The sequence below is a fragment of the Schistocerca piceifrons genome, chromosome 3 (genome assembly GCF_021461385.2).
Source record: "Schistocerca piceifrons isolate TAMUIC-IGC-003096 chromosome 3, iqSchPice1.1, whole genome shotgun sequence".
Taxonomy (NCBI): Eukaryota; Metazoa; Arthropoda; class Insecta; order Orthoptera; family Acrididae; genus Schistocerca; species Schistocerca piceifrons.
Window position 1 is genome coordinate 474,950,431 of NC_060140.1, and position 12,580 is coordinate 474,963,010.

The window sequence follows — 12,580 nt, forward strand, 5'->3', positions numbered from 1 at the left end:
TTTAGCACGCTGATTACACGAGTGTCATTCACAGGAACTGCTGGAATGTGTGATCATTGATTGGACTATATGAAGGCAGTTCATTGTCGGATCTTTGATTGTCACCATACTACGAGCAGCAATGTAAATTCTAGCGACGTGGTCGTCTTCTATTTTGACAACGGTCCTATACACCACCTACTTCATGCCCCGAAAAGAGGAAACGCAAATGCGATCAGGTGAACTGGGTGACCAACCCGGCCGACGCCTCGGTTCCCGAAGATATGTCTTAGATGATTCCTCACACCAATGTTGAAATGACTAAATTTTCTCATTCTGAGGGAATTGAAAGGCGATGTATGTGAACATAGCCTGCTGCACAAGGTGCTTTACGTTTTTAATTGTTTTAGCGATGGCAAATCTTTTACAGTGTGCTGTATTTATCCACTTGACATCTTCCGTGTGAGATCAGCGTAAAATGTAGATGTTTTACAACAAAAGATTTTAAGATGGGAAGATGACAACATAGTCTCCTGCAACCGGCTGTCTTAAAAAAGTTTTATGCGGCCTTGGCAGTTGAATGGTTAATGACAATGCTGAAATGAGCTGGCGCCCCAAGGTGCTGGATGAACATACTTGGGAATGAACCCGCACACACAGCAGTTCTGAATGTCAGTACACATTCACAGTTGAAGATACTGACACAGTAACTTACTTCAGCGCCACTAATAAATTGTTCCGTAACATTACCGGTTGACTACAGGGACCATACGTTCCAGATCAAAATATATGTGTTTTGGCGTTTACCTCCTGCATTAAACTGAACGAACAGTTTCGGAACACCCTTTCGACAGAATATAGATGGTTATTCTGCTTCCTACGAGTACTTTGTGCGGTTTTGCTGAGGTGCAAATAATTTGCGTATGAAATCTTATACGCGCAGTACACTTAGTGTCAGATTGGCGTTTACTGCATGTGGCCCTCGCTACGTTACAGTTGTAATGACTAGCAGTGTACTTTTAATCAAATGTATTACCGAAATGAATGCCGGCCGAGAATGGCCGTGTACAAAGCAAATGGCGAGACAGCCTTGACGCCTTTAGGACGCAGTTTCCCTATTCAAGACAGGTCTGCTGTCTCGCCGCAGACAGTGTCGAAACTGGAACGTGTCTCGCCAGCCGGGGCCAACAGTGACTCGCACAACAGACGCGCCTGCCAGCGGAAAACCCGCTGAGAAAGCTCAGTGCGGGGTGACAGCTGTCTCCACAGGTGTGGCCAGTGGCCGCACACACCACTTCCAGTTCTTAACGGTCCGTGTTGCTCTCAGACACTTACGCTGAAGAGCCAAAGAAACCGGTACACCTGCCTAATATCGTTCAGGGCCCCCGCGACAACGCAGAAGTGCCGCAACACGACGTGGCATGGACTCTACTAATGTCTGAAGTAGTGATGGAGAGAACTGACACCATCAGTCCTGCAGGAGTGTCCATAAATCTATAAGAGTACCACGGGGTGGAGATCTCCTCTAAACAGTACGTTGCAATGTTCCAAGATATGCTCAGTACCGTTCATGTCTGTGGGCCTTGGTGGCGAGCGGAATTGTTTAAACTCAGAAGTGTGTTCCTGGAGCCAGTCTGTAGCAATTATGGACGTGAGGGGGCGCCGTATTGTCGTGCTGGAACTGTCCAAGTCCTTCGGAATGCACAACGGACATGAGTGGATGCAAACAGGATGTTTACGTGCGTGTCAACTGCCAGAGTCGGATCTAGACGTATCAGGGGTCCCACATCATTCCAACTAGACACGCTCCATACCATTACAGAGCCTCCATCACACTGAATAGTCCCCTGCTGGCATGCAGTGTCCATGGATTCATGAGGTTGTCTCCATACCAGTACACACGTCCATCTGCTCGATACAATTTGAAACGAGACTCGTCCGACGAGGCAACATGTTTCCAGTCATTAGCAGTCCAATGTCGGTGTTGACGGACCCTGGCGAGGCGTAAAAATTGGTGTCGTGCAGTCATCAAGGATACTCAAGTGGGCCTTCCGTTCCGAAAGTCCACATCGATGATGTTTTGTTGAATGGTTCGCACGCTGACATTTGTTGATGGCCCGGCATTGAAATCTGCAACAGTTTGCGGAACCGTTCTACTTCCGTCACCTTGAACGATTCTCTTCAGTCGTCATTGGTCCCGTTTTTGCAGGACCTTTTTCCGGCCGCAGCGACGGCGGAGATTTGATGTTTTACCGAATTCCTGATAGTCACGGTACATCAGCGAAATGGTCGTACGGGAAATTCCCCACTTCATCGCTACCTCGGAGATGCTGTGTCCCATCGCTCGTGCATGGTCTATAACATCACGTTTAAACTCACTTAAATCATCCTAACCCGCTATTGCAGCAGCAGCAACCGATCCAACAACTGCGCCAGACACTTGTTGTCTTACATAATCGATGCCGACCGCAGCGCCGAATTCTGCCTGTTTACGTATCTCTGTATTTGAATACACATGCCTATACCAGTTTTTTTGGCGGTCAATGTATTGCGGTTGGTGTGGTGTGGGCGACTAGAGACGCTAAAGTCCAGTCTTCTACTCCAACCTCCCACCAGACCGAGCCATTCAACACCAGCAAAAAAGGCGCCTACCGGAGCACAAAAAAGGCGAGTCGGTCCCTTTTTAAAAGAGTGTGACTGGAAAGCGGCGTGCCAGCTGCCTCATTCTACCTTGCTCAGCACCTTTAAAAACTTTGGCATACGAACATACTCGCCCTCTTCTTAACATGCAACTCACCTCGCATTGGCACAAGCTACCAAAGCTGTATTCCCTTCACATCCACTAGCCCACTGCTGTAAATCGCGCATACCCACCTAATCCCACTTGCTCATTCTCACTCACTCAATCAGCGCAACCCATTGTCACTATTTCTTTGTTTCTAACTGCCACCTCACTCACAGTGACAATCTCCTTCGTTCGGTCCTATGAGTACTGTCTCCTATCATTCTCATTGTCTCCCTCTCTGTCTTATTACTACTATCTCATTCGTGATACTACTAGGTCTACAGCTTTGCTTCCGCTGTTTTTTTCTCGAAGTTTGGGGCTTTATTGTGAAAAACTTACAAAAAAATTATGATTCATAGTATTGCCCATCGCTGGCCGCTACATTGTCCCATCTTTCGGATAGCATGCGAATTCCATGTCGAAAGAACTGGGAGTCTTTTGTGGGGAGCCATGAATCGATTCAATTTTGTACTTGTTCATATGATCGGAAGTGCTCGTCAGCCAGACTGTATGCCACTGATCGAAAAAGTTGGTAGTCAGCAACTTATGGAGAATACGGCGGGAGGGATAGGACTTCTCATTGCAACGTTTCCATGTATATTTTGACGAGTTTTGCGATATGGGGTCGAGCAGTGACTTACTGCAAAATTACCTTTATGTGTCTATCGCTATATTGTGGCCGTTTGTGTTTCAGTGCAGGGCTCGAACGCATCAATTGCTTTCGACAACGATGTCCTGTGACTGTCTTCGTCTGTAGCAACGAAAATGTTGTCTTCCCCCGCCATACCGGTCTCCAGCGTCAAAATCACCGTTCTTAAGACGTTGAAATCGTTCTCTGCACGTTCTTCCTCTAATAGTTCTCTCACCATTGGTCTTGCCCAGCATTTTAAGAGCCACAGCCGCAGATTTCTTTATGTTAAGGCAGAAAATTAAAACTTCCCGCAAAGGGCGAGAAATGGTTTCGTAAGTTGACGTACTTAATCGAGAATAACCTTATGATGCAATCACAAATCGACTAATATTTTTAAGGCATTATGTTTACAGATGCCCAAGCTTGTTGCATTTCACCTACGACCAATCACCTGAACACCACTTGCCGCTAATGCCCTCTATTGCAAAAGGCCGGAAGCAAAGTTGTTGACCTAATAATATGCAATCGATGAAAAGTGGATAATGGAATGGAAAATGGGAACACCTCAAGGCTACTACGATGAAAGTCTCAGTTGATTTTTAATGGTGTCAATAAAAAATTCAGAAAAATGAATTATTATTGTAATGAACTACTCGGAAGCCGGTCTAAAAGCAACTATCCATTAAAGAGCGCGGATTCTAATCATAAGTTGACGAGCACCATCAATGTTTACGAAAGTTCTTTACGTGGTTTTGATGGCTATGCAGTACGTACGGAAACGTTTTCCGTGACAATCCAATATTTAATTCAACTTTATGCGAACCTGATAACCGTCTACGACGCACATGCACAGCCTGTAGGACTCCTATCAGAAGAATGGCTTTTTACAGACATTTTCCGAAGCTATTTCAAACTTTAGTTCACTTTTAAGTACATAATAATAGAAATTGTAAGGTACGCATACTGTTAGCATGGAAAAGAGTTGCTTTTTGTGAGTTGGCCTGTTTCGCGCCAGCCATCTCAAGGCGCACTGGTGAATGTTTGGTTCAGTCCGAAAATAATTTGTAACATTAAATGAAATCTTTAATTAAGTTCTGAATATGCAATTATGGTTACTAAAATCATGATTAGAAAGCCATCAGCTTGGATATGTCATCAGTATAGTCGGAAATCAGCGTGCAGTAGACGAAGTGAAGGAATTCTGGTACCCCGGAAGAAATGACGAACGTAGCAAGGGAGATATACAGAGCAGACTAGCACAGATAAAGAAAGCATTTGTCATTAATTTTCTGTCTGTATCTAACATAGAACTTAATTCGAGGAAGAATTTTTTGAGAGTGTACTTCTGGATTACAATACCATATGAAAGTGATTGATGGTCGACGTGTAAAAAGAGGGAAGTATCAGAGTCGAAGTATTCGAGTTGTTATGCTATAGAATGATGTTAGAATCTAGGAGGAAAGGATATGTGTAAAATACGACCCAAGAAGAAAGGACAGGGCGATGGAACATATGTTAACACATCCGGGACAATTCCGCGCTACCAGAGGGAGCCATACAGGGCAAAAACTGTCTGGAAAGACAGAGATTGAAATACGAGTATATGCAATAAATAGTTGAGGAAGTTGGGCGTAAATAGTACTTTAATATGAGAGATTGCCATACGAGAATCAACGTGGCGGGCTTCATCCCCAACCAGTCCGAAAATTGGTAACCCCCCTCCGGCAAAAAATAAAAATTTCAGTAACACTTAAAAAAATTGTGTGCCGAATTATGTCTGAACAAGTTTTCCCTTAACGTTCATGAGCAATGATCTTTCTCGTAGAAGTAGTGGTCCACCAAGTTGGAAAACAGAATGTGTAAAGTATTTAAAGTGCAAGAGAAGTAGCGGCTGCTTGAAGTTATGAGGATGGAGAGGAAGCGAGCACATCTAACTCAGATGGTACGAGCACTGCAAGCAAAATAGAGGTTTCTACTTATATTTGTGGTTTGTCTTAAAATCTCAGTCAGGAAATCACTGCACTCTCTATTGCACAACGAAATACTCATTCTCAATCTCAACGGCTCTCGTTGCTCCATGTCCGCATTCACAATTAGAATGAGTGGAGGAATGTATGAATTAGATGAACAGAGAGGTAGGGGAAACTATAAACGAATCTGCAGCCTGCAATTACTGTTGGCAGGGCATGTTACACATATTAAATGGATACAATACATTAACAGTACAGTGACAAGTATTACAATTTTGCGACTATACCGAGCTACAATGAACCAGAGCAGAAGAAATTAAAATTTGTAGCAGGACGTGGTTTTGATCCACGGACCTTCGGGTTAACAGCCCAATGCGCTCCCAACTGCGCCATCCTGCTCCATGTATGTTCGTTTCCTTCAGGTAGAACATACCCAGCACACCCTCTTTGAAGGGGGGAGCTTCCGGCAGCTGGCAGGTGCGAGCTTGCACCTGAAGGACGTAATTTTCAACTGGGAGAACCGCTAAACCGCCGTGCGGTTTGAGAAGTTATTTTATTTCATTTTATTTTCATAATCAGTTTCGGCAATTCAAATGCCACCTTCAAGCCCCTATGCACCTCATGTATAGGCATTCAGACGTGTCGATATGGGCGTACTGGAGCCATCAGTATCTGGATGTCATGAATTCGTATTGCAAGCGCTTCCTTCGAAGACCTGGCAACAACTGACTACATCTTAGCTGATTTCGTCTTTTACCCTAATTATAGACTTTATTTCTTCCTTTTATTATTCACCAGATTTCACACTTCTGCAGTAACGCTGCAGCACCCAAGCACTATAATGGTAAATGCATTGCTCGTCTATTTTTGCAAACACTATCTCCTCGTTCTGGTGGCATGCTCTACCCTCTTCTTCGCTAATTCAGTGATGTGTTTCTCAATTTTCCTTCCATTTTTTTCCAAAATGTGTTGGGTTTTTGAAAATTGCTCCTCTGTTTGCGCTACTAGTTCAGCATTATGTCTTTCCATTTGCTAAACAATTCACCACTTCTGCTAATCTTTGCCTCGTTCTGCTTCGTCGAGTTAGACAATATTCTTCAATCGCTAGGTGAATTTCTGTGAGATGCGCCATATTACATTCGACATCTTCTATTTATGGGCTTTGCGTCGGTTGTCAGTTCGGGCAGTGAATCAAGGCTGATAATCCTTGACACAGACTCTTTCCTCGTTAGAACTGTTGGCGTTAATTTGATTATCTGTCTAATCTTCTACGTCTGATTCCGCATCACTACGTGATGCCAGCTGGTCGAGATGTTCCTAAAACCTTAGATACTTCTGTAACTTCATCTTTTCATACCTTGATTACATCTGCAGTTTTATGCAGCTGACTCGTAGTGCCTTTCACTTCTTGAGACAATGTGCTTATTTTATTGACGTTGCCACACATTTGTTCATCAACTATTTGACTAGTTTTTGCTTTGGACTTTTTATCTTCTCCCCGATTTTCTTACACATCTCAGCGATCCCCTTGTCAAAACCGGGTAATTGACCTCCAAGCTTATATCTTTGCAAAAATTTTCCTGTTTTCTTTGAAGGTGTCTTTATCTCTTTTTCCTGATCCACTTTCTCAAGTTTTCTTTGAAATGTTCATCTGTCTTTTCGTAATGTTCATCGTTTTTATAAATTATAGAGCACAGCAATCAGTTGTTTTTTGTTATTTTTGCAGGTTTTATTACGCAAACCCAGACTTCGGCTAGTGCCTAACCATTGTAAACGCACTATTTTCTAATCTCTAAGCATGTTAGTTCCCTGCTGTTCTTTGAATACTACTGTATAAATGAATTATTATTTATACAGTAGTATTCAAAGAACTGTGACTGACGACCGAACAGCAGGGAACTGACATGCTTAGAGATTAGAAAATAGTGCGTTGACAATGGCTATTCCTAGCCGAAATCTGGATTTGCGTAATAAAACCTGCAAAAAAAAAAAAAAAAAAAAAAAAAAAAGAAAAGGACGACTGATCGCTGCGGTCTGTAATTTATAAATCACGTAACAGTCGCTGAGTGCATCCACTTTCCTAATGGAAGGTAACTTGATGGTTCATCGTTTTTCTCATCTTGTTGCTTATTTATCAACGCTAATGCTGCGATATTTTATTCGGTCTTTTCGTTTTTCTCGTACTGTCGCATGTTTTGCAAATACATTTCAACCAGAAAGGATTGGAGATCAAACAGAGTCGAAACTGGAGAGGTTGGTGCACGATATGAAACAATTTGTGCTACTTCCTCGCGTCCATTAGTTTAGGAGTTTTCTGTTGCCTATGACATCGTCAGATTTTCCTTTTACAAAGACTCAGCTTCGGACTGCTCGCCACTATCCTGCAAATTACTCAGTTCACTTTCTGTTACAACCGATCCCTGAAAATCAGCATTCTCACTTTCCCTAGTTTCGATCTCTTGTGATTTTCCCTTCTGAACATCCATGTGAAACTCACTATCTGTGGTTCTAGACTCATGTTGGCTCATTCTCGCCAACCTACGTGCACGAGCACGATAAACTTTGACTCCTCGCCTACTACAAAATTTCTATCCCAGACACAATAATAACCCTACCAAAATCACAAACACAATTGAATCAATCCTCCTAAATCAAACTACATGGTTCAAGAGACCTTTTCAATTCTCAAAAATTATGTGGTGTATATATGCATACCTAAGCTTCCGAGTAGTTCATCACAATAATAATTCATTTTTCTGAATTTTTTATTGACACCATTAAAAATCAACTGAGACTTTCATCGTAGTAGCCTTGAGGTGTTCCCATTTTCCATTCCATTATCCACTTTTCATCGATTGCATATTATTAGGTCAACAACTTTGCTTCCGGTCATTTTTTTCAAGCAACAAGCCATATTTGGCACCAAGTAGAGTCTCCCACTAACTAGGCAGATGCGTTAACCACTTGTGCAAAGCCACTGTGCCAGGGTGGTTTATTGGTTAGCGCATCTGCCTAGTGAGCGTAAAACCCGGGTTCGAATTCCAGCCTTGGTACAAATGTTTAGTCGTTGCTTCAGTCTGCAATTATAGATGTTTGAGACTTAAAAAGACGACTGGAACTGTGCAGTTTAATTTGATTAAAGCCCCTATGCCTAGCTTTCAGGTGGGATCCCCTGTTTTGTTCAATGCTGAGGTGCTATTCCAACACAGATGGAGAGTCTCTGCAGTGCTGTTCGACTTCAAGGGGAATACAAAGTGCGCTGGGGAGTGAGTGGAAATTTGGATGGAGGAGGGATGCGTGCTGCGCTAGTGTGTACCGTTGTTCAAAGCCACTGTGCCAGGGTGGCGTAGTGGTTAACGCATCTGCCTAGCGAGCAGGTGCCCTTTGTTAGAATCCCGGCTTGGGTGCAAATTTTGCAATAAGAATCGAAATGATTGACACTAGACTTACAATTCGAGAAATTAGAGGTGATACAGAGGCTTACCGATAGTTAATCTTCCCATGCAATATTCGCGAGTGGAACAGGGAAGGGGAGGGGAGGGATCAGTTACTGACACAAGAAGCACCCTCCACCACACACCGTCAGGCGGCTTTCGGAGTACTAATATACAGGCTGTGTCAATAAAAAGTGGCCCAGACATTTTGAAACCATTTCTGACAGCATTAACGGAAGCAGGAAAGACCTACAGTTACTTCCAACACAATGGAGCAACAGTCAATATAGCGGGCCGAACCTTGCAGAACATTTACACAACCTTCATGCCTGACAGACTTGTTAGCAGAGGTCAGTCTGGTCACGGCCCCAGCAGGCTACCCATGTCACCTGATCTGTCAGTATGCGATTACTTTGTTTGGGAACCCCTCAAGTCTAAGGTAGCAAAACAACCCCCATAGTTTTCAAGAACTGCAGTAGAACATTTAGGATAAAACTGCAGCAAGTCCAGCAGTTTTTTTTATCTTCGATTCATCTTCAGCAAATTGCTGACCAGGACCCACAGGTACCAGGGGATGAATAGTTGTCACTTTCTATATCTGCTATAGGCAGCTTAGTACTGTACTTCCTTTCCTCTGTTGTGTTTCTTTGTACCCTGGAACACTGTTCTCCGGAACACTTTTATTTGAGCCATCCTGTAATTGTTGATATGATCTGATACGCCGCCACATATATTACGTGCCGTTCTGTGTAGGTACTGTGAGAGGCAGTGAGGTCAGCATTCCAACGTGCCACAGGAGCTAGGAGGCACTTGAAAGCCACGTCGTTTCCACACGAACTGTTTACTGGCTAGAGCAAACAATGACGTGCTTTTGTAGGAGCTCACTTGAAATAAACGAGCTGAGGCATCTACGGCAAAAAAAAAAAAAAACTATTGATGACCATCTTTCTCAACTGAGAGAAAATAGCTATGTGAATAGGCTATGATAATTATTCTGCCATTTATCAGTTTTAGTTTGCACTTATTTATTCACAAGTAAGAGAGTTCTTCTCCCTATCGTTGACTAAATGATTGCACTTCTTGGGTTTTTCCGTAGAGAAAGAATGGGTCGAAATTCAGCCTCCGTGTTTGAGTACGACATTAACTATTGTTGATGAGGAACGGAACCACTCTCTAATACTTTTAAAAAACTTTATTTTATAGTGGCTCTGGCAATTATGCCCATCTCCATAGGGCTAAATTCTCCATTCACAATTATGTGAAAGTTAGCTATCTGTTTTTGTGTTACACTCAGAAATTTCCACACCACCGTACAATAAACTTCGCAATGATATCCAAACAAAATGGCGCAGCCTTTTGATAAATTCGAGTATGGTTCGACGAGAACAGCGCTGCAACAATCTATGCTGAATTGACGGAAATGTACCGTAACACTTCATCATCATGTGATACGTTAGTAAGGTGATACAAACTAGTGTGCGATTTGCAGGGGGGGATGGGGGGGGATTTCCCCCTCTGTGCATCAGACCATCCCCACCTCTGGTTTTAGTTTATGCATCCCAACCTGGGATGTTTGTTTCCCACGCACTGGAGTAAAACTTTACATATAATTTAAATTTGTGGAGCTGAACACTGAAAGTTTTTAATATAGTCTTACTATTAATACTACTAATATGTTTGCTTATTAATTTTGAAAAAGTTTTATCTAGTAGTTATTGTTGTTGTCTTCAGTCCAGAGACTGATTTGATGCAGCTCTCCATGCATGTAGTAGTTAATCATTTCAAAACGTTTAGAACTAAATCATCATTAACATGTTGTCATTGTTGCTTTCGTCTAAGGTTCGTCATCCGTTTACTTGCGAGCTTGTATCATGATGGACGAAAGTACAACGGTTTCCAATAAAACTTGTTTAATAATATATATACGTTTGTCCTTTGAGGGAGTTGCTTGCGATTATTTTTTTGACATTGTTGAATGAGAAAGCGGGACAGGAGAATGCATTTTCAGCACACTGTTAGCAGCTCTTGAAAAGTATGGCATTACAAATGATGAACTAAAAAACCACCTTGTAGATGTCGCAACAGATGGTGGCTCAACAATGCTTGCACCTTACAAAGGCGTAGCCGCTCTACTGCGTAGTCATTTACATAAGGATTTAACTGTCGTTCATTGTATGAACCACAAAATGAAATTAGCTGTCCACGATGTTATGAATGATGCAGCAGATGTATACCATATAAAGGTTTTTTTAGATTCCTTATATTCTGTCTTTTCTCGAAGTCCCAAAAACCAGACTACTAGAAAGTGTTTCACAAGAATTATCCTCGCAGCTATTAAAACTAGGCCATATTTTTCGCGTACATTGGGTTGCTTCCTCATTTAATGCTTTTCGAGTTTTCTTGAAAGTCACAGTTCTTTTGTCCATCTCTTTGAAAAACTGAGACATGATGGTTCCTGATCAACTCAGGAGAGATCTAAATTTGAAGGTTTACTAAAACATCTCGCAAAGTGGCTTTTCTGATAGTGCATACGCGTGAATAGTGAGTTTCGGCATTAACATCTATTTATAAATAACTGTTTATCCATTGGTAACGCCACGGTCCAAGCTAGTAACATATATAATTATTCTAACCCCCTAAAGACATCCCCCCCATTGGTAAAAGCACAAATCGCACACTGATACAAGCGCTTCTAGTGAGGTCAAACAGCAATGAATGACGAAGAACGAAGTGACTCATCCTCCCTATGAAAAGAACCGAGGAAAGGCCCCAGTGCTCTCAGACCGGCGTGTCACAGTCAAGGCGACAGTGAAGAAAGTCAAAATCAGTCATGGTTCAGCTTTTAACATCATTCACAAGAATCTGAACATGAAAAATGTCGCTGCCCCATGAATTCCGCAATTACATCCATTTAAGAACCCTGCTAAATCGAGACAGCAGTGCAAATATTGCAGCAGTATCAGTCAATCCAGGTCACTCCTTAGGCGTGTGTCACCATGAACGAGTACTGCATATATCGCTGTGGTCTCACACAGAGGAGCATAGGTAGGAGATATGTGGATTCATCACCGATGAAAACGGGAAAGGAGTTGCTGAGTTGTTTTTTTTTTTTTTTTTTTTTTTTTAGGACCGCAATGGTGCAGTGCTACCTGGTTATGCTCAGAAGGGTACGACATGTCACTGGAGCATACTACCGACGCTTTCTAACGAGATTACGGGTAGTTGTCAAGATGAAGCATCGTGAAAAGCCCTCAAAACAGGTGTTTCTACTTCACGAAAGTACTAAAGCTTATTCTGCAAGTGACGCAGTTATACATGCTGCTTAGTTAGGATATTAAACTATTCCTCATCCTCCATATTCTCGTATCATAGCATCCAATGTCATTTTCCTTGTTCCTCGTATGAAGAAATCACTGTATGGTAGGTATTTCCAGAATGAAGACAAGGTGATTTTCTAAGTGGAATTTTCCTGAACAGTTAAAAATGCAGATTTCTAGAACCAAGGACTAATACTATGGCCAAGATTAATGGTTTCAGTTTCTTTAGTTGTTAATTGAAGGTATATTAGTAGACTCCTTCCGCATCAGAAACCGCTGCCGAAATAACTATGGACCTTTACTAAGTCTGACAGTAGGTACTAACGCCATACAGTTATTATACATGATGGCCAAAATAAAATTGGCTCAGAAAATATTTCATGTACCGGTACTTGATAGGCAGACAAGACATCTGACATCATCTTCACCAGTTGTGGATGTTCCATACACTTAAAAGCTGGGCA

General features: G+C 42.3%; 1 non-coding gene across 1 annotated transcript; it reads right to left on the bottom strand.

The window, feature by feature from the left end:
- Nucleotides 1–5,691: 5,691 nt before the first annotated feature.
- Trnan-guu lies at nt 5,692–5,764 on the bottom strand. The gene has a single exon. It is a non-coding gene; the product is annotated as a tRNA-Asn (tRNA).
- Nucleotides 5,765–12,580: the final 6,816 nt, after the last annotated feature.